The 21,585-nt window shown below is 50.0% G+C and overlaps 1 protein-coding gene across 1 annotated transcript in view; it reads left to right on the plus strand.

Annotated features, from left to right (window-relative positions):
• Positions 1-21,585, plus strand: part of CENPE (centromere protein E) — a 1,817,274-nt gene that overhangs the window by 1,513,741 nt on the left and 281,948 nt on the right. The window lies entirely within an intron of this gene.

Here is a 21,585-nt window from a genome sequence, read left to right on the forward strand (position 1 = left end):
TATGATGTCCACTATTCGCCTCCCAGCTGCTCCTCCCTCCCACAAGAGTACTTTAGGCGAGGCTCACGGGCAAGGAGCTGTGACCTGACCTGACCTGGTCAGTCCGGTCGCTCCTCCTGCCGCGTGGCCCACCCCGAGTGTGGCCGTTCTCCTCACGCTGCCTCCGCCAAGAGTAGTCCTGTGCCCCTGTTAGGTCTGGCCCCCTGCCCCTGACTTTCCCTCTGTGCCTGCTTCGTTTTTCACATTGTATTCTGTATTGTTTCATTGCCGTTTTTCTCGTCCCTCCTCGTGTTGGTTTTTGTTGCCCCTTGTCGCTCCAGTTCTCCCCTGCACCTCAGTGCCGCTGCCCCACCCCGCTCCCTGCCGCTGCTCCCCCGCGACCCCACCCGCTCCCTCTAGCATCACCGCATTGTTCCCCCACCCACTCGCCACCCCGCTCCCGCCTCCCAGCTGCTCCTCCCTCGCCCCGCCCCCCCACCCCACCCCACTCTCCATTTATGGCAGAGTGCATGCGTATGCGCAGCGAGCGCGCCGATTGTGCGCCGAAGGCGCGCCAAAGGTAAGCCCACTTGCGCCCAGCGCCAGAACCCCTGGCCCCCGAAGAGGCCATCCCCCCCGCCGGACTTACGACACCGCCACCCTCAACGCACTCAACACCGGCCGAATCCCCGGCTGCCACCGAGCCACCCCAGGACGCACCCACCGACCCTTCACCTGCCAATCCTGCAAGTTCTCCTGCATCCGGACCTGTACCGCACCCGCTAAGCCGACCCCCAGCAGCAACCACCTGAAGTGCATCCTGCTCAACACCCGCTCCGTCCACAGACACGCCATGGAGCTCTGGAACCTCCTCGACTCCACATATCCAGACGTTGCCTTCCTCACGGAAACATGGATGAACGCCTCCTCAGCGCCCGACATCGCCATTGCCATCCCACGTCAACCAGCGTTAACCAGACAGGAGGAGGCATCGCCATCGTCCACAAGAACACCATCCGCATCACGACCAACTTCAACGACAGCCTCACAGCCGCCGAACACCTGCACTTCCAGATACACACCGACCCCAAGACCACCCTCAGAGGCACCCTCATCTACAGACCCCCCGGACCGCGCACACAATTCAGCGAAGATATCTCAGACTTCATCAGCCCACACGCCCTCCCCTCCGCTGACTACATCCTCCTAGTGGACCTCAACTTCCACCTAGAGAAATACAACGACAGCAACACCACCACCCTGCTGGACAACCTCGCCAACCTCAGACTCAAGCAACTGGTGACAACCCCCACCCACTAGGCCGGCCACACGCTTGACCCAGTCTTCTCCTCCAGCAAGGACATCTCCTTCAGCCACGCCACCGGACTCCACTGGACAGACCACAGCTGCGTCCACTTCAGCTTCAGAAGGACCACGCTCCACCACCACCCGCAACAGGTTCCCCCAGAAGCTGGAACAAGATCACCACCGACCAGCTAGCCACATCCCTGAGCCAGAACCCTCCCGCCAGCTCAGCGAACCTTAACCAAGCCGCCAACTGTGAGAAGTTGGCCTGATATATGATGCTCACTAGTTCTAGTGATCACCTTGTATCAGTCCAAACAACCCTTATGGTGATTGGTTGTAAGTCAACCTTATAGACCAGCTATCCTAATGGTAGCATGGACAAAGCAGTCTTAGGCTAAACTCTATTGGCATGTGAAGCCAGCTGTTTTACCACATATAACCCCTTGAATACCAAGTGAAAGGACACCACAAAGGTAGTTATGAAAATAAACAAGTATTTATTAACTAACATACACCTCTGAACTCTTTATGAGGTCAGAGGGCTAAGCACATGACAAACTCTTCGGAAAAATACACTCAAGTTGCACGATTTACAATGGTGCCCTAGGGGCACGACAAACCATGTACTAGAAACAATGGAATGCGAGGAAAGAAAGTACTGTAAGAAGATCCAGAGGCTGGAGGATCGCTGGGACTACGCTACTGACTAGGTAAGTAAGGAGCAGGAGGCCCACGGGACTCACGTGCAGAGTGGAAACTCTCACGCGGGATGTGTACCAACGTCTATGGATGCTACAGTTTAAAGAGGTACGGATTCCGGACGAACCCGGCTGGATGGAGGTAAAACAGTGGACCTGAACACTAGGATAGTGAACATTGACTTCAGCACCTAGAAGCTTTAGTTACCTAACCCACAGGCTGCGGCTGCATAGGGCTGAAGTGGTGTTGGGTTTGCTGCGTTGATCCCGGTGAAGCCTGAAACAAGGAGTTGCTGGCAGCGGCCAGATGGAGGAGTCCGGTGGTTCCAAGGATGGAACTAGGAAGAAGTCGTCCTGAAAGGGAAGGGGACAGAGTCTCGGTCACTAGCCAGTGACGGTGCTGGAGCCAGGAGGGAAGGTGGAGGACGGGACACTTCTCTCTGTAGCTGCGCGGACCAGGAGCTGTTCTCTACGACCAGGCTGGAGGCACGAGCTGTCCCACGTAGTCTGCTGCTGTTGGGGGTGTTGGATCGTCGATCTGGTCAACAGGCCTTGGCAAGTGCAAGCCACGCGGTGGAACAAAGATGGCGTCTGGTGCGGACCAGGAGGGTCCGGGGTGCTTCTCGTTTACAAGGAAGCAAGGGCCAGTCTGGGGGACCAGACCAGCAGTGTTGAAATCTTCGGGTCGTCGACTCAGAGGTCACTAGCCAGCCGGCAACTGACCAGATAACAGGTAAAGCAGAAACCAGGCAAAAGGGCCCCACGCAGATCTCGTGGATGCTGGGGGGGCTGGTCTTTGGTGCAGGAGTTGCGTCGGTGTGGGGCTTCTCAGACCCCAGTGCACTCACTCGAGGATCCCTCGGCGGTTGTGCTGGAAGCGCTGTGCAGGTTCTTCAAGATGGCCGTCTCCAAGTTGCTCGTCGCACCCACGGGTCTCAGCTGTGCTGTGGATGTGGGTAGAGGTCAGAGTCTTCTGGAGGTCCGGGTCTCGTCGAGCTGGATCGTCGGGTTCCAGGAAGGAAGGACTTGCAGCAAACCGCACAGGAGCTTGATGGTGCCTGCGAAGCAGGATGGGCACTCCCTGACCATAGGGGAGATTCTTCAGTCTTCTGATGTTCAGGAGGTCGAAGGTCAAGAGTTCTTCGTGGAAGTTGTCAAGATTAATCTAACTTGGAATGGGACCAGCTCCTACCTTTATTCAGCTAAAGGGGGCTGCACTACGACTAGGTCCCCCATCTGGGTGGGACCAGGAAGGGGGGTGGTTACACCCCCTATCCTTTGTCCGGTCTTGCGCCAGCTCTGGGGCTGGAGTGCCCCAGGACCTGATTTTATACCGGAGTATGCACAGGGACACCTTGTGTGTCCCAGGCATGTCTCATTCCTTTCAGCCCTGTCCTACCTAATACACAAAATCCTGTCTGGGTTGGTGCTAGCACCTCCCAAGGCAGGAAACCCTTTGTCCAAGCCTCCCTCGCTGGAAGGACTCCCAGCAGCAGGAGGTCAGACTTGTGTCTGTGGTGGCAGCATCCATTTTGTGATGCTGAGGCTCGAGTTAACTTTAACCGGGGTTCACAGTTACATACATGTCGTGTCCTTCTAGAAGGGTGGAATGCTACCCCCGTCACCAGAATTGGCGAGGGGGTAGTATTCCAATTCGTATGACCCCTTACTCGACATGTTTTGATGCTATACCAAAGTTAGCAATAACCGCGAGGATTATAATGCGCTTAAGAGTATATGGTATAGCGTTATCATGGAAACAGCTAAAGGGCTTGGTTCCAAAAGCTGCAGACAGGCTCAGCTCATGCTAGAGCACCATCTCACATAATTCCAAGCACTCTGCCTCCAGGATTGATAAGGCCTGCCATAGGAGTGACTGATAGGAGGATATGTGTCAATTTTAGGTTTAGATATAGGGATACTATATCTAAAGCAAAGGGTGATTACACCACCTTGCCCCAGCTGATTGATCAGCCAGTTGTGTCAGATTTGGATGGCCAGCCAGGGGTGGCATAATACATGCTGCAGCCCCTGGTAGGCCCTGAGTGCACCTATGCCCTGGGTACCTAAGGTATACTGTACAGGGACTGATAAGGTGACTCAGTATCCAATTAGATATGCACCTAAGGTACATGGTTGTCAATTTAGAGAGAGACAGCTAGGCTGTGGGTCTGATTAGCAGGCCCACAGCCAGGGAAATTCATAAAACAGTGAAGCAAAAGCAAAAATCGGGGGTGACCATAGGATTGCAGACCCCACTCTCCTACAGAGGCCCGGACTAAACTCGCCCAAGCCCTTGCAGAGGGTCGAGATGCGGCACGGTATTCCATCTGGTGTGGACTGGATACAACGGACTCGCTAGGTAGAGCGATGGCAACGATGGTGGCGATTTGTCGCCACATCTGGCTGAGGTCCGCCAACTTTTCAACTGATGTCCAAAACGCCCTTATGGACTTGTCGTTTGATGGCCGTCGCCTCTTTGGCGACAAGGCAGACAGTGCGCTTAAGCGCTTTAAGGACTCCAGGGCTACGGCCAAGGACTTGGGCCTGTCGGCCCCGCGCCAGCAACCTGCTGCCTTTCGCTTCTTTCGTGGCCAAGGAAGGGGAGCCCCCACACGTCCTGCGAGCCACGGACTGCAGACTAACATCCAGCGCGGTGGCGGACGTGGTAACTGCTGTGGTGGTGCCGGGGTCAACGGCGAGGCCAGTCCACATCCACCACCGCTACGTCCGCCTCAAAGCCTTCCTAGTCCGAGCTTTCAGGCCCACATGACGCCAGTGGGGGGCAGGATTCACCATCACCTCCTTCACTGGCGAAACATCACTTCGGACAGGTGGGTGCTGCAAATTGTCCGAAGGGGCTACTCCCTCCCCTTCGAGGCGACCCCTCCAGCCATGCCACCGCAGTACCACCGCCTGTCGGGGGATCACTTGAATCTTCTGCGAGAGGAAGTTACGACCCTCTTGGCCAAGAGGGCCATCGAGCGCGTTCCTGGGCCAGAAGTAGGGTGTGGTTGTTACTCCCACTACTTTCTGGTTCCCAAGAAGGGCAAAGGGGGCCTGCGCCCTATCTAGGGCCTGCGGAACGTCAGCGGCTTCCTCCGGAAGGAGAAGTTCAAGATGCTGACTTTGCCTCAGGTCTTAGCTGCCCTGGACCCGGGAGACTGGATTGTAGCGTTGGACTTGCAGGACGCTTATTTTCCCATCCCCGTCCTGCCGGCCCACCGGCGTTACCTGCGGTTCATGGTGGGCTAAGAGCACTTTCAGTTTACCGTGCTCCCCTTCAACCTTACCAGCGCCCCACGGGTGTTCACAAAAGTGATGGCGGTGGTCGCAGCTCATCTGCGCAGGTTAGGGGTTTCAGTCTTCCCCTACCTCGACGACTGGTTGTTGAAGGCGGGCTCGCCCCAGACAGTTGCCAGCCACCTCCAGACTACAGCAGACTTCCTACACCTGCTGGGGTTCTCCAACAATGTGCCCCTCTCAGAAGCTCCTCTTCATCGGAGCGGTTCTAGACTCGCCGCAGTTTTGGGTGTATCCTCCCGAACAGCGGGTTCGGGATATTCAGGCTCTGATTCTAATCTTTCAGCCGTCATCCCAAATCTCGGTCAGGTTGACGCAGGGCTCCTGGAGCTGATCGCCTCCTGCATCCTTCTGGTTCATCACGCCAGGTGGCGGATGCAGGCTCTGCAGTGGGACCTGAAGTTTCAGTGGGCCCAGCATCAGGACAACTTGTCCAACCATGTCTTGATCTCAGAGGGCACCCCAAGACGGTTGCAGTGGTGGCTTACGGGGTCAGTGGCAGATCCCTCTCCCTACCCCAATCGTAGCACGTAGTTGTGACGGAAGGGTCCCTCCAGGGCTGGGAGGGCCACATGGGAGTGGCGGAGATCAGAGGCCTCTGGTCTCCGGCGGAGTCCTGGCTCCACATCAACCTTCTGGAGTTGTGGGCGATCCGGCTTGCACTGAAGACATTCCTCGCCTCTGTCCGGGAGAGTGTAGTGCAGGTGTTCACGGACTACACCACCTCCATGTGGTACTGCAACAAACAGGGCGGGTGTGGTCGTTGACCCTTTGTCAGGAGGCTCTGCGCCTCTGGACATGGCTGGAACACAAGGGCGTAACCCTGGTGGTTTAACACCTGGCTGGTTCCCTGAACGCCAGGGCGGACGACCTCAGCCGCCGGTGCATGATGGATCACGAATGGCGTCTGAACTCGGACGTGGTGAAAGGTCTCTTTCAGCAGTGGGGAGAGCCTTGGTTAGATCTATCGGCCACCGAAGAGAACGCGCAATGTCATCAGTTCTGCGAGTTGGAATTTCCAAGGCGGCACTCGCTCGGAGACTCTTCGTCAGGAGTGGAGCTGTTGTCTGTTTTACGCCTTTCTGTTTACACCACTTCTGCCCAGAGTGCTGAAGATGATCAGGCGAGACCGGGCCCAAATCATCCTTGTGGCTCCGGACTGGGCACGAAGATACTGGTTTCCCGAGCTACTCAGCAAGTCAGTAGATCCCCCGATTCGTCTGCCTCTTCAGGAGGACATTCTGTTGCAGCAGCAGGGGACGGTACTCCACTCGAACCGGTCCAGTCTTCACCTATATCAGTGGAGATTGAGCGGCGACGGTTGAGGCCATTTGACTTGCCTCCTGAAGTCTGTGATGTGAGTCTGTCAGCCAGGGGTCCATCCACAAAAACAGTATACACCTGCAGGTGAACAAATGTGTGGCATGGTGCACAGCAATGGCTGTGGATCCACTTTTTGACTCCCTTTCAGGGGTTCTCCTCTTCCTGCTTTCTCTTGCCCAGCAGGGCTCTGCTCTGGGCACTATCAACAGCTATCTCTCTGCCATTTCAGCCTTCTTAAGGCTTTCTGATCAGCCTTCTCTTTTTAAGTCTCCTGTGGTAAATAGATTCTTGAAAGGCATCACACACATGTTCCCTCCTGTTCCTTTCGTGATGCCTCAGTGGGACTTGAAGCTTGTACTGACTTATCTGATGTGCGCTCCCTTTGAGCCACTTCATAACTGTCCTCTGCCTCTTCTGACGCTTAAAACTGCATTCCTGGTTGCCATCACCTCTGCCAGGAGAGTGAGTGAGCTCCAGGCTCTATCTTCTAAGCCTCCATTCCTCTCTGTCCATTCGGACAAGGTTGTTCTGAGGACTCGTCCTTCTTTCCTGCCCAAGGTGGGTGCAGCCTTTCACATCGGGCAGTCCATTACCTTGCCCACCTTCTTTCCGCCTCCGCATCCCTCGAAAGAGGAAAAGAGGCTCCACCGTCTGGCCCCAAAACGTGCGCTCTGTTTTTATCTAGACCGCACACGCCAGTTCCGGGTGGTCGCCAGCTCTTTGTTGGTTACGTGGGCGTTAAGAAGGGACGGGCGGTGCACAAGCGGACCATCTCTCGGTGGGTCGGGTTGTGCATCAAGGTCTGTTACTCCTTGGCGAAAAACGTGCATCCTGTGGGGCTGAACGGCCATTCCACTCGAGCCACAGCGGCTACTACTGCTCTGGGACGAGTAGTCCTCTTGCAGGACATCTGTCAGGTAGCTACGTGGGCCTCGCTGCACATGTTTGCTAAACACTACTGCCTGGACAGCCAAGTCCGGAGAGATGGCTTTTTCGGCCGTTCCATTCTCCAGGACTTTCTGGTGTGAGCTTAGTTTGCTGACTCACCACCAGGGTTGGTATTTCTGGGGTATCTATTCCAAGGTAAGGAATCTAACACTAACCTGTTTCTTTCAGATGCACAGTTACTTGCCTTCGGTAACGATATATCTGTAAGAAACAGTAGTTAGTGTTAGATTCCTTACCTCCCCACCCATCCTCCCCGTTCTGCGAACTGAAATCTAGTGTTAAGGTATCTCCCTTTGAGGGCCCTAGTTTCATGGCACCAATGTGTGTTTCTTGCATGGCTCTGTGTTCCTGGAGCGGAAAGCTATGTACAGAACTGACGTCACCGTTCGAGGGCGGCCTCTACCTACTTAGTCATCCCTGTGATCACGACGCTGAAGACTGATACGGAGCTGCAGACGACTCCTACCAACGCGCAGGGGTACTGCAGATGAAAACTTTCCGGATCAAGTCAGACGCCTGGGGATATTCTAAGGTAAGGAATCTAACACTAACTACTGTTTCTTACAGATATATAGTTACCGAAGGTAAGTAACTTGTGCCTTATGTCTCGCCTAGCGATGCAGCGAAGCTGCTCGCTAGCGAGATCTATTGTCGCTGACTTGCTGAGCGATGCAGGACAGGAGATGTGCACTTTCCCCTGGACAGGCCACGTGCACACGCATGCCGTCTGTTCTCTACACTGTCGCTAAGGGGGCCAGGAGATGTGCACTTTCCCCAAGGCAGCCCATGTGCATGCTCACTCCGTCTGTGTCTGTTTTCATGATGCGTGCTCCCACTGCGCTCGCCTGGACAGCCCAACGCTATCTTTGTTGGCTGGCAGCATAAGTACACTCAGGGCGTCGCGCGCTCCCACCATGCTCGCCTGGTCATCCCGACGCCACACAGACAAGCGCCCACCACTCGCGCCAGTGCTCCTGACTCATGGGGGATCGAGGACTTCCCGAGCGCGCATGTTCATCAGAACAGGACCTCCGCCCCCATACCAACCAGCCAGCCACTATTCACGTGCTCAGCCGCTCTTCCCATCTGCCCGCCACGCGCACACAGGATCACTCACCCTCCGGTCTGACCCAACATCTTCAGCTGTATCTGGGTGAAATTTCTCGCAAGCCAGTCACTACCTGGATGAAAGCATTTACCTCCGAGTTATCACGCGTGTGTCCTGATAGAAGTTGAGCTGAGGAACGTCCCTTACATCAGTAAATTCTACAGAAAACTGTGCGGGCACATTGAGAAAGTGAAACTACATGAGTTGTAAAACAGCTGGCGTGCGTGCGTGCGCAGTGCAGGGAACAAAGACTTACTCTGCACGTCTGGCGCATAGCTTCCATTTGGTTGGCAGTACTTTTATAGTGGCTTCAGGCGAGAGCTCCGGAGGCACCAGCGGTAATATTTGTTGTCCTGAGTTTGGTACGTAATCTGCTTGCACTTTAAGGAAACGTGCATTGCTGGTTTTTACTGTTAGTACTATCTGTCTAGTGCAGCGTGTGCTTCAAAACGGCATACATTCCAGAAAAGGACAGAAAATTTATTTATTTATTTATTTAATTTGTATGGCGCGTTATAACCACAGGGGTCTCTAAGCGCGGTCTGACCAGATTTACATGAGAGATGTTAAATTCACTTGGAAACCAGCTGTGCACCTAAGACCTGCTCCAGGCTTGTTTAAATAGTACGGTTTTAAGTTTCTTTCTGAAGGAAAGTAGATTGCTCTCCTTCCTGAGCTCTGGATCCAATTTGTTCCATAAAGCTGGGATCGTGTTGGAGAAAGCACGGCCCCCCACCGTGGTCAATTTGAAGCGGGGCTGGGACAGAAGAGTAGCGTCCGACGAACGCAAAGTCCTACCCGGTATGTAGGGGGATAGTCGGGATTTCAGGTATTTTGGAGCTTTGCCATACAAAGCCTTGTGGGCAATGCACATTCCTTTGAAAATGATTCGCTGGCGAACTGGCAGCCAGTGTAACTCCTGCATTAGGGGAGAGGCATGGGCATTTCTAGGTTTTTTAAATATCAGCCTAGCTGCATCGTTCATGACTCCCTGTAGTTTGTCCAGCAGCCGCTGTGGCAAACCCAGATAAAGGGAGTTCCCGTAGTCCAGCCTAGCCAGAATAGTGGCTGAGACTACGTGCCTCAGGGTGGAGAAGGAGAGTAGGGCAGCGATCTTTCTAAGTTGTCTTAGCAAGCCTATACTGGTGCCTACTACGGTGGTAACTTGTTTTTCCATGGATAATTTCTTATCCACATATAGGCCTAGGCTTTTAACTGCAACTGCCGGCTTTGGGGGGACACCCAGCTCCCTAGGCCAGAATTTATCACTCCAGGGGTTACCGGAGATGGAAATAGGTAGTACTTCCGTCTTATCCGGGTTAACTTTTAAGGAATTCTCAGACATCCAATTGACAGTGGTTTTCAATATGTCTTGTAGCCTGGTGGATGCTCCTGGACCATCATCCAGCCGGATGATTATCTGGGTGTCATCGGCATAGTTGTATACTAGGCAGTCCATCCTATTCAGGAGAGCAATTAGTGGCTGCAAGTAGATATTAAAAAGTAGTGGGGACAAGGCAGATCCCTGGGGGACCCCGCAGGTGATCGGAGCAGGGGTAGAAAGTAAATCCCCCAGCTGTACTCGTTGTGTCCTCCCTTGCAGAAATGATGCGAGCCATGCATGTGCTGTGCCCACGACACCAAAGGATCTCAACCGCGACAGAAGCTGTTTATGGCACACGGTGTCAAACGCCGCGGAGAGATCCAATAGTACCAAGGCGCTCGGTGTTTTTACATCAGCTCGCATCCTAGGCTCATCCAAAATGGATAGCATCACTAGTTCCGTGCTGTGGTTCGCACGGAACCCTGCCTGATTAGTCTCCAGCAGGTTGTTGCTCTCTAAATGGCCTGACAGTAGAGCTAGCACATGCTGCTCAATTACCTTCGCCAAAAAAGGCAACTGGGAGATAGGCCGAAAATTCTTCAGACATTTTGCATCCGCTCCAGGTTTTTTCAATAAGGGGATCAAGCGAGCCTCTTTAAAAGCTGAAGGGATCTGTCCTGAACGAAGAGAGGTGTTCAATAGGTGCAGGACCTCTTCCTCTATTCCTGGCATTGCCATCTTGAATATGTCAGGCGGGCAAGGGTCTACCAAGGAGCCTGATTTGACTCGGCCTGTGATTTTGAGCAATTCCTGTTTTGAAATAAGGGATAGCTCAGCTAGAGGCAGGATGTTTAGTGGACCAATGGAATCCGGTATGTGCGGGCATTCGAGGTGTGCAGTTACTGCAATTTCATCCAGGATGTCGGATATCTTCTTTACGAAGAAGTCCTGGAACCTCTGAAAGTCCTCCTGGGTGAACTCGGGACTTTGCTCCTTGTTCACTCTGAGCTCCGCCAAGACCCGGAAGATTTCTTTTTGTGGATTTCTAGCAGTGGTTATTCTTTCCTCAAAGAAAGCAGCCTTCCTTGATTGTATGGCTAGTTTGTACTGGGCTAAGGATGAGGTATATTCTTGTTTGGAGATGGCGTCGTATTTTTTACGCCATGCCCGCTCTTTCTTCCTCACCCCGCGTTTCATCTCTCTGAGGGAATCATTATACCAAGGCGCCCCAACTCCTCTCGCCACCTTCTTCATCCTGCGAAGAGGCGCCACCACATCAATGGCACTCCCCAGTTTATGCTGGAAATGTCTACATAAGGCATCAGCGTGGGCATCTGGCTCTATGTCTGAAGGATGGTGTTTTAGGAGGTGGACCAGTTTTTCCCCATCAAGGTTTCTCCATTTGCGGGCCGTTTTCCAGCCCTCCTCAGGTTTGGATATGTGGCCCCTCAATGTAAGTCTGCCCTTTATTAGAAAATGATCAGACCAGGCACAAGGAAGAATTTCCGTGATGCCCTGGGCTGGCATGGTGGTCCAAACTAGGTCAAGCACATGACCTTTCTCATGTGTTGGTCCCGTGACCTGTTGGACAAGACCTAAGGAGGAGACCGCCTCCTCTATCTGTAGTGCTTGTCCTTCTTTAGGGGACTTTTCCCAGTGATAGTTGAAGTCTCCAACTATTACCATTTTGTCGTATCTTGTACACAGGTCCTGGACCAATCTTACAAAGAGGGTAGGGAAGTCAGGCGACGCCCAAGGTGGCCGATAAACCACCAAGAACACCACACAGACAGCCCCCCTCCTGAGCTTAACCCCCATAACCTCAGCTCCTCCAAGGGTTTCGGAGAGAAATTTATTGGCACGGAGGCATGACTGATAGAAAAGAGCTACTCCTCCTCCTCTTTTGGCTCCTTCCCTGTTAAAGTGAATAGCCAAATAGTTATCTGGAAGGGCCGCCACTAAATCGGGCGCTGAGCAATCCTCCAGCCATGTCTCCGTAAGTGCGAGGACATCTAGCTCCCCGTCTTCCAGGAGTGTGAAAACCTCTAACCTATGGCTCTGCAAAGAACGAGTGTTCAATAAGCCGTAACTCAGGGTATGTAAGTTGGACGTGCGCTGGCGCCCTCTGGTGCTTGTAGATGACATAAGCAGACCCTCGCAGCCCAGCTGGCATTAAAGCAAGAATGTATGGCCCTTTGAATTGGTACAACAGCGGCCATTAATGGAGAAAGAGTTCAAGGCCACGGGAAAAGCTTTAATCCGCTTCAGCCTTTTAATAATGTCTGCCAAAGTGCTGAGACACAAAGCATCTTGAGCAGCGCCTTACCTCATAGCACTAAGGCGGGATGAAATTCACTTAGAGCTACGAAGAAGGGCGGCTGTTCTACACCCGGACTACTTGAGGCATGTGTGATTCAGCCTGTGGAAAGCTGAACTTGTGCCCGAGATTTCCACCCAGCCCCGTGATCTAGCAGCCCCTGCGTTCGCCTTAAATGCCTCTGTTTTTTACACCCACTAAATGCAAAATTTTTTCTTCTTTGGTATTTAAGAAGTTCAAAGTGCTGGTTCAGGTCTCTTTGTGACCTGCAGGAGAAAGCAATGAAGGTGAGGCCTTAACAGAAGGTGAAGTTTGGATAGCCACAGGGCCAAAATAGACTTTATCTGCACTTTATTTGACTGCTGAAAAACTGCAAATCGCAAGGCAGTTCAACATCCCAAATCTGTACATATAATTGATTTAGATTTTTTATCTTTACTTTCATTCATCTGGTAACTTTTGGTGACTTGATAAGGAGCATTTCGAAGCATCCAACTAATATTCTGTCAAAACACAGGTGTACAATAAAGTGTATTTTAGTTGATGCAAATGACATTAAAAACTACATTTCACAACCTAAAAATTACTACCCAGTATTTCTAAAATGTTGCATCCTCTTTAGAGTGAGTCCAAAGCTGCTGGGTGGAAAGCAAGACATTTTAAGGGTGCAGGTTAGAAACAAGATGTCACCATCTGAGAGTGATGAAAGTCTCTGGGATCTGGTTGAGCTAGGTGTTGCTCTAGGCATTGTGCATCAGTTCTAAAGTGTGCTATGTGCCGAAAGTGTATAGTCGAACCGGTTAAAATCTGCAATCAAAGTAGAGATATAACAGGCTGAGAGGCGGGTGTGCATTGTTTCAGTTTCTGTGCTGAAAACTAACCTGTTACTCATATATTTCGGTTATTCAGTGCACATTACATATAAAATGTTAATACACCGTTTTTATTTCACAATTTTAATTGGGCACTCATTTTACTGGCCTCCAAGGGATGAAAGGTATTCGAACCTACACACCACACACATCTTTAAAGTTAGTGTTTGATTTGCTGAGCTATCTCACTGAATTGCTACAGCCTAGTTTGTACACTGGTAATCCTAACAAACTCCACGTGGACAAAAATAAAAGGCACCCACCAGCTCTCCACATACAGGGGCTTTTTAGGGCTTTTTAGGGCTTCCTTTATCTTCGGGTAAACGTTATCTCAAAGATTAGGAACTTCCTTAACTTGCACTTGACATGGGACTATTGTGACACCAGCACAGCAATAACCATGTGTAACATTTCGGTTAATGAAGAGAGAAAGGTAGGGTTCAGTTTTAACCTGCTTTATTCCATCCATCTTGCAATTTCTGCCAAACAAGCTTGCAATTGAGCATCCGTTTTGAAAAGGTCTTTTTCAAATTGCTAGAATATCTGTTTCATCTGCTTATGAAAAAAGCATTTTTTTTACTCTGTAAGCACTATTTTCTTAAGTTTCTCCTGCTGCAGGCACAACATGCTTTCCTCCAACATTCAGAGCGCCATGCGCACTTTAACTTTCCGTGCAGCCAGGGAAAATGGAGGCCACTTCTTTGATTAGGTCTCGTATTTACAAGAGTTTGAGCTATTGGCATTGTAAATGACAATGCTATTTATTTATGTGTTAATTATCAAAACCTAAATAAAAGGCATTGTCATTTACAATGCCAATAGCTCAAACACTTGCAAATGCGAGACCTATTGCATTGCAAATGCTTGTCTTAGGGGGATGGTCGCCTGGTTGTTGTTGCTCCATTTCTTCTTTTCTGGTGATTGGTTGGCAAATGCCTGGGTTCTTCTGCGCCCATGCATTTGGTCTCCAATGTAGGGTTTGTTTGTGCCCTGCTTCCTTAGGTTGCTTGCACTTCTGACTCTTACAGTCCTTGGGGTTGAGATCCCCTGGCTGGGTCTCGACCTTCAGTTCTTTTCATAAGATCCCCCCTGCTGGGTTGTTGAGGGAAAACTTGTCATTGCTCTTCCATTCTGGCCTTGGGCCCCTTCTTGGCTCCGGGCGGCGGTTGCAGACTTCTTTGTCTGTGGTGCCCTTTTTGACATGCTTTCTGCCTCCAGGGAGGCTGTTATGTTGGTTGCAGGCTTGCTTACAGTAGCTGCACTCTATTCTTTCCTTCCATGACTTGGTGCCTTAGTGCCTGGAACAATTCTGGATGGTGCTGTTCCTCACCTTTCATTTCTTTCCCTTCTGTATAGCTGGGTTTTCACACACTGTTTCAGTATTCTCACAGTTTTGTTTGTGATGGCTCCGCATTGTGGCGTGGAAAAGTTCTCCGAAGAAAACAGACGGAGGCGTGCCAGGGTGGGACTTGTGTATCCTTGCTGACGTCATGAACACGGACGACGTCAGGGCGTAGTCACGTGGTGCCGTTCCCCCGGTGCACAGGGATGCTGTGGCAGAAAAGTTTTCCGGATCCAGTCTCACGCCTGGGGATAATTCTACGTTAAGGAATCTGGGGCTTCCAGATACTTTGTTTCCGAAGGTAAGTAACTCGTACTTCCGGTTCTTCAATGGCATCCGCAGGCCTCTCAGGTCTGAACAATAGTTCTTTTGGTATCTGCACTGCGTTCCCCAGTAGCGATGACATATGTGCTATTAAAACATGTATGCCACGCAAAAGGGCTCCTGTATCTAGAGGAATTGCTCTGACCTGCTGTCCCAAGTCCTCCTGAGCTATGAGTGACAACACCCTACCTGGTGTGATACCTGAAATGTAACATACCATCATCCTATCTTCCAGAAAAGAGATGGTCATATTCAACTTACTCATCAGGTCTCTTCCAAGAAAATTGACCGGTGCCTCTGGGGAATGTAACAATGATCCTTTAATTGGCGTGTCTCCTATTGTCATGTTCACTCTTTCAGTAAAGGGAACCCTCCTGAAAGCCCCAGAATACACTTGTGTCCATTGACGTGTGAGAAAGTGGTAGTGTTCCTTCCTTTATTCAAGATTTAGTGGCCCCAGTATTGATTAAAAACCTATAGGGGTGACCTATGTCTACCGTCACAGGGGTTCCTTATCTGATCTGTGGGTTACCGATAGGATTGGACATATAATGGTTGTCTGTGGGTGCTCTCATTGTGGATAGCTGTTGATTGATGTCAACCCGGACATTTGAGGTTGGGCAGAAAAGGGATTTCCTCCTTGCACGTTCACTCCTCCCATCTGAACCCATGTGGGTCCTCCAATAGTATTTCTGGCAATCTGCGGTATATTTTATGGTATTTGCCACATTGTGCGTTCCACTGGGCCTGCAGAGGTTGATGGGGAGTCCGCTAAATCTGTTGTGGCCCCATCTGCCTCTGCAGAGCGAACCATCCCTGCCTTTGCTCAGTAGGTCTTCTACGCTCTATATTACTTTGCAAAATGACCCATATTACCACATTTATAACACTGTTGTCCTGCCCTATATCCTCCTTGTCTTTTTCACTGCACTTGTCCCTGTCCTCCTAAAAAATCTAGTCTTTTTCCCTTAATACTTATTGGCTGTTGTCCCGATACCTGCACTGACGGTGTGACAGCCATTTGTGGTGCTGCTGCAAGTGCACCTTCAGTTCTTGGTTTTTAGGTTGAGCATTCAAGACCTCTTGTATATGTGATAAGTTGGCTTGATATATGATGCTCACTAGTTCTAGTGATCACCTTGTATCAGTCCAAACACCCCTTACGGTGATTGGTTGTAAGTCAACCTCAGCTATCCTAATGGTAGCCTGGACACAGCAGTCTTAGGCTAAACTCTTGGCATGTGAAGCCAGCTGTTTTACCACATATAACGCCTTCAATACCAGATGAAAGGACACCACACAGGTTGTTATGAAAATAAACAATATATTTATTACTAACAAACACCTCTGAACTCTTTATGAGATCAGAGGGCTAAGCTCATAACAAAACTCTTAAGAAAAATACAGTTAGTCGCACAAATTACAATGGTGCCCTAGGGCCACAACAAACCATATACTAAGTAAATAGTATAAGTAAATCGATAGAAGAAATGAGGATGCCCAGAGGTTGTAGAATCGCTGGGGCTACACTACCCTAACCTTAGATAAGGAGCAGGAGACCCATGGGACGCGTGTGCAGTGTTAGAACACACACCCGGGTTTCAATGCAAAGTCAATGGGCATGAACAAATTACGAAAAAGGTAAGTAAAGACAGTTCCGACTGGTTGAGACCGAAACTACAGGATACCTGGTCACTAGGAGTCAATCTACCTATGAGCACCAAAATGCTCTCGTTACCTCACCCACGGGCTGCGGGTGCATAGGTGTGAAAGTGTGTCGGGTTTCCGCTTTGAAGTCAATGGAGCCTTGGAGAAAGATGTTGCAGGCGACCAGGAGGAAGATGTCCGGAGTGATCCGAAGGTGGATCAAGGAAGATGGAGACCTGAAAGCAGAGGGGACAATGTTCACAGTCACTAGCCAGTGACCGGTGTGGAACCTGGAAGGAACCAGATGATGTTGTCGCGATCAGGTGAGGAGGTGACGCTTGACTCTGCAGCCACATGAACCAGGAGGTGTCTTCGACAACCAGGATGGAGGCCCGAGATGTCCCACGCAGGCTCTCGCTGTCGGCGGTGTCTGTTCCGGAATCTGAGTCAACAGGCCTTGGCAAAGGCAACCCACGCAGTGAGTGAAGATGGCGTCTGGTGCGGACCAGGAGGGTCCTGGGTGCTTCTCTTTTGGAAGGAAGCAAGGGCCAGTCTGGAGCAACCAGACCAGCGGTGTAGATTTCAAGGTTCGTCGTCTAGGAGGCCACTAGCCAGCCGGCAAGTGACCAGACAACGCGTCGAGCAACAATCAAGCAAAAGGGCCACGCGCAGATCTCGTGGATGCTGGAGGGCTGGTCTTCGGTGCTGGAGCTGCTCGGGGCTGGGGCTTCTCAATCCCCAACGCACTTTCTCGAGGGTGCCTCAGAGGTCGTGCTGGAAGCGAAGTGCAGTTCTTCAAAAGATGGCTGGTCCCACGTGTCTCGTCGCACCCACGGGTCTCAGCTGTGCTGCAGATGTGGGTAGAGGTCGGAGAGGTCTGGGTCTCGTCGAGCTCTGAGGTCTGGTTCCGGCAGGAAGGACAACAAAGTTAACCGCTAGGACGCTTGATGGTGCCTGCTTGTGCAGGGTGGTCACTCCTTGGCCACAAGGGAGACTTCTTCAGTCTTCTGTGGAGCAGAACGTCTAAGTCCAGAGTTTCTTCTTTGTAGTTTCAATTCAGGATAATCTAATTTGGAATGGGACCATCTCCTACCTTTATTCTGCTAAAGGGGGCTGTACAAGTGACTAGGTCCCTCCCATGGGTGGGACCAGGAACGGGGGTGGTTACACCCCCCCCCCCCTATCCTTTGTCCAGTTTCGCGCCAGAGCTGGGGCTGAAGTGCCCCAGCAACTGGTTTGAACCGGGGTATGCACAGGGACACCTTGTGTGCCCCAGGCATGTCTCATTGTCTCATTCCTTTCAGCCCTGCCTATCTGGATACACAAAGTCCTGTCTGGGGTGGTGCTAGCACCTCCCAAGGCAGGAAACCCTTTGTCCAAGCCTCCGTTGCGGGAAGGACTCCCAGCAGCAAGAAGTCAGACTTGTGTCTGTGGCAGCAGCATCCATTTTGTGATGCTGAGGCTCGGGTTAACTTTGAATGGGGTTCTAGTTACATACATGTCTTATCCCTCTAGAAGGGTGGAATGCTACCCCCGTCGCCAGAACTGACGAGGGGGTAGTATTCCAAAGCGTATGACCCCTTACACAACATGTTTTGATAATGCTATGCCAAAGTTAGCAATAACCGCGAGGGTTATAATGCACTTAAGAGTATATGGTATAGCGTTATCATGGAACAGCTATAAGGACTTGGTTCCGAAGCTGCAGACAGGCTCAGCTCATGCTAGAGCACCATCTCACATAATTCCAAGCACTCTGCCTTCAGGATTGATAAGGCCTGCCATAGGAGTGACTTTTAGGAGTATATGTGTCCATTTTGGGGTTAGATAGAGGTATACTATATCTACAGCAAAGGGTGATTACACAACCTTGTCCCAGCTGTGTTACCAGCCAGTTGTGTCTGTTTAGATGGCCAGCCAGGGGTGGCATAATACATGCTGCAGCCCCTGGTAGGCCTTGGGTACACTTATGCCCTGGGTACCTATGGTACATTGTACAAGGAATTACAAGAGTGACCCAGTACCAATTGGTAAATGCACCTAAAGTACAGGAGTGTCAATTTAGAGAGAGAACAGCTAGGCTGTGGGCCTGATTAGCAGGCCCACAGCCAGGGAAAGTCGTAAACCAGTGAAGCAAAAAGCAAAAATCTGGGGTGACCATAGGATTGCAGACCCTACTCTCCTACAGTATATACTTATGTGTATGTACTTTTGGGCTCTGGAGATCATCCCTAGGACTTGTATGCTTCTGCTTAGGAACTTATTTTTCTGTTTAACTGCCTCTATTTAACTGTCTTGATAGAAAGCGACCAGTAGAGGTCAGTAAAACACCAGAATCGCTTTCTGCTTCTTCAACTGCCTCTATTTAACTGTCCTGATGGAAAACGAGCAGTAGAGGTCAGTAAAATACCAGAATCACTCTAGCATTCTCTAGATTCCAGTCCATAGAAATTGACTTCCACGAGCACCCATAGACAATATTTTTTTCAAATCTTCTATTTTCAGTGATATGACCACTGAAGGCCCTGATTTACAGTGCTTTGGACTACACCATTTACAGCTGAAAGGCAATATTCCTCTCCATGTTTTTCCATACCTGGAGTGTCATGCAGTTTTGTTAAAGAACAGCAGATTTTTCAGCCCCAGGCTAATGTACTGCATAGCTAAATAGATATAAGGTCCCAAAGGCGAGACCGATTGCATTGCAAATGCTTCTTTAAGCTGCTAATGCGCTGACTTAGCTGTGGACCTCTCTGCCTGCTCTCTTTCCTTGTCCTTTTCTTTCTTACTCTTGAAATAATGTTACAACATTATTGTGAATATAAACAACGATTTGCTGTGCTTGAGGATGTGGTGTCACATTCATGTTTCAAACTCCTTACTCTTAAATACCTGTGAGGAATGCATCAAGAAGGGCCTCTAATATGATGGGTGACTGTTATTATATGACTCCCGGTGGTATTACATAGACACTGGGTTGTCCATGGGGCCATAGGATTATAAATTTGAATTTATCCTCATCGGTCTCTTGCCATGGTGAATTATCGGTCTCGCTCATAAAGAATTATTATTCTTCAGGCTTATCCTATGGTGCTTTATTTGGATTCCCTCTGTTTATATCTGAGCCAGTTTCCCCACTCCCAAGAGGACACCTTAGGGATTTTGAAATGCCAAAAATATTGTAAAGATCTTTCTGCCTCACTTATATCATCTGTATGACAACCAGCGATGAACCCTGCTGCTTCTTTGCAATGTGTCCATTACGATCATCCAAAACAGTGGTCTTTGTCATCTTCCTTATGCATTTGCAACTAACGTTCTTTTCGTATTCGCAACCAAGGGTCTGCCCATGCTCAGTGCAAAGTCAATTGACACCAGCAATTCGCTGTCTTGTTACCTAACCATCAGACTCTCCAACTGATGCCTCAGCCTCTATCGCTTTTCCTTAAACGCGCCTTCCAGGTATCTCGAATCTGGGATTTTGGGAGCCTGTCGTCTGACTAAATCAGGGTAAAGCCTGCCAGCACCAATCGAATGACAGTCTCTTTACTATGTCGGACTTCACACACTTGTTACCCAGTACCGTCTCACTATTTCTATACTACCCCTCTAGATCTAACCAAAATATCTGTGGGCAACCCCGAAGGAATGTCTCTTCCAGAGGTTTCCTTCTGGGTAATGTACTACTGCCTTCTAGATCACTCCCAAAGGAGCAGCTCTTCCCGGAGCTATTCTCCTGGGTAATGCACTACTGCCTTCTATATCACTCCTGTAGGAGCGTCTCTTCCCTTCTATTTCACAGGGAATTCACACTAGCTAGTTTTCCGGCATATACAGGGAATCACCACATTCATTTAATTACTTACCAACAAAGGAAAAGCCCCATGCATGCATTTCTATATTATATTTGCCAGAGAACCGTGTATTTAAATTTTAAGGTACAAAAAAGTTCGATCTCGCCTCCTCTCTTTTGACGGCGAATAAGGATCCTTCCCTGCCCACCTTTTGAATAGGCAACCTTTAGTACAACACTCAGCGTCTGCTTACCTGATTTTTACGCAGTTTCTATTCAATCAAGGGCAGGCAGCTCTTCCAGTGGAACTAGCCTGAGACAGTCGAGATGAAATCCTGCCTGACTGCACCAAATGTTGCCACACGAAAGAAAGACGACGTGACTTCTGTGGCAATATAGTACAAATTTTAATATAAGCATACACGGAAGGTCAGTCAGCTCCTTGGAGCTAGAATCTGGATCCAACTTTTTTATACACTTTTTAGCATAAATACATCAAACATGTAAAATATAGGATAACAAATCTGTTTAAGCACAAAATCATATCAAACGTACTACTTTAAACAAAAAAGCTAATCATGTGGATATGGATACGAGACATGTGCATGTGTTATTTGGTTACGAGTCTACTCTACCGTTTGTACTGCCTGTTACCCTTGGTGTTTCTCTTCATATGCTCCACTCCCAAAACGTCTACTGCTACCGTTTGTACTGCCTGTTACCCTTGGTGTTTCTCTTCATATGCTCCACTCCCAAAACGTCTACTGCTCTATAAAGGCCTAATTTCCCACCGATACGATGCTTCTACCCTACCTTATTTACATTTTTTCTCAAAGATGTGTTCTCACAACCCGGGTCTGTAGCTTTCCATTTCTGCTATGTCTAATTATATTTCTCTATTCTACTGAAACCTGTTTTTGCCTCCCTCCCCCCGGGACCTCACTATATTTCTGTTGTTCTTCTATTCCACTATGGGAGATAGCTTAGGGCTGTATTTCTCCTTAAATACGTACATCTGTACATGATTTTCTGCTGATGCTTGCATTGACATGTGTGGGCCTTCTTCATTTTCTACAGTTATTCTAACAGCTGAGCCCACTCCACTGACTCTCCACCTTGGGAGGTACTCATTTGGTGTCTGTTTTACAGGTGGTTAACCAGCGAGTAGAAGTATCTATCAGAAAAACAAGTTACTTATCTATGGTAACTTTCTTTCCGGTGGATACTCTACCGCAAATTCCTCACTGCTCTGCCACCTCCCCATTCTGTGGAGTGGTCTCTGTTTACCCAATAAAAATG

The sequence above is a fragment of the Lissotriton vulgaris genome, chromosome 3_1 (assembly GCF_964263255.1).
Source record: "Lissotriton vulgaris chromosome 3_1, aLisVul1.2, whole genome shotgun sequence".
Taxonomy (NCBI): Eukaryota; Metazoa; Chordata; class Amphibia; order Caudata; family Salamandridae; genus Lissotriton; species Lissotriton vulgaris.